We start from the raw sequence: 1517 nt of genomic DNA, 5'->3' as shown, positions 1-1517 counted from the left end.
CTCACGAAATCAGCTCACTTCCTACCGGTCAGATCTACATATACAGCAGAAGATTATGCCAAGTTATATATTAAGGAGATAGTGCGGCTACACGGAGTACCAGTTTCTATTATATCTGACCGTGGGGCTCAGTTTACAGCACATTTTTGGAGGTCATTTCAGAGAAGTCTAGGGACTCAGGTGAATCTCAGCACAGCTTTTCATCCATAGACTGATGGACAAGCCGAGCACACAATTCAGACGCTCGAGGATATGTAACGAGTATGTGTGTTGGATTTTAAAAGAAGTTGGGATGAACATCTACCTCTTGTCGAGTTTGCATATAATAACAGTTACCACTCCAGTATTCAGATGGCTCCGTACGAGGCTTTGTATGGGCGTAAGTGCAGATCTCCTATAGGGTGGTTTGATGTTGGGGAATCTAGGTTATATGGGCCAGACCTGGTTCAACAGGCCATAGAGAAAGTAAAGCTTATCCGGGAGCGACTGTTGACAGCTCAGAGTCATCAGAAGTCATATTCTGACGTGCGGCGATGAGACTTAGAGTTCAGGATTAATGACTGGGTATTCTTAAAGGTATCACCTATGAAGGGCGTGATGAGGTTTGGCAAGAAAGGCAAGCTTAGCCCACAGTATATTGGGCCTTATAGGATTATTCGGAGAGCGGGCCAAGTAGCTTATGAGTTAGAGTTGCCCTCAGAATTGGAGTCTGTCCATCCAGTTTTTCACGTATCTATGCTACGGAAGTGCATTGGCGATCCTACCTGAGTGGTGCCCACGGATGATGTACAGATTACAGAGGACTTGTCACACGAGGAAATTCCAGTTGCCATCCTAGACAGACAAATCCGCAATCTACGAAATAAGGAGGTAGCTTCCGTAAAGGTTTTATGGAGGAGCAAGAATGTAGAAGAGATGACGTGGGAATCGGAGGAAGAAATGAAGTCTAAATACCCCCACCTATTTCAAACTGAAGATATGGTTCGAGATGGGACGCTACAACATAGCTCTATGTAGGCTAGCAGGTCATTAGGTAAGCTTTTATTTTTCACTTTCAATATTTATGATTTACGGTCGGTGAGGCAAATTGCTGCTATTTATAAAGATTGGCCATATGTGGCATGCATAGTATGTTTCTGGCTACGTGCAGGTTGGTTTTAACCTAGTGTACGAAGGATACTTTGGCAAAATTTTCCAAAGTCTCTAAGAGTAAACATTCGAGGACGAATGTTCCCAAGGGGGGAGTGATGTTACACCCTATATTTTCGTACGTAAAAATGCGTCGTAAGCAAACTAATGTAGGACCAAAAATGAGATAATATTGAAAAGTATATAAAGTAAGTTAATCATGTTACCTCTGAGGTTACAAATATTGAAGATCATGAACAACAAGTACAAAGAGGGTTGGACAGTTCAGAAGCTAAAGCAATTAAATAAAACAATGTTTCGTCGAAAGTCGACAAGTTGGGAATGTTATAACATGTACCTTTGGGGTGAGATTAGGGTGATTAACATGA

This window comes from Nicotiana tabacum, chromosome 4, assembly GCF_000715075.1.
Source record: "Nicotiana tabacum cultivar K326 chromosome 4, ASM71507v2, whole genome shotgun sequence".
Classification (NCBI taxonomy): Eukaryota; Viridiplantae; Streptophyta; class Magnoliopsida; order Solanales; family Solanaceae; genus Nicotiana; species Nicotiana tabacum.
This window is presented reverse-complemented; position numbering follows the sequence as displayed.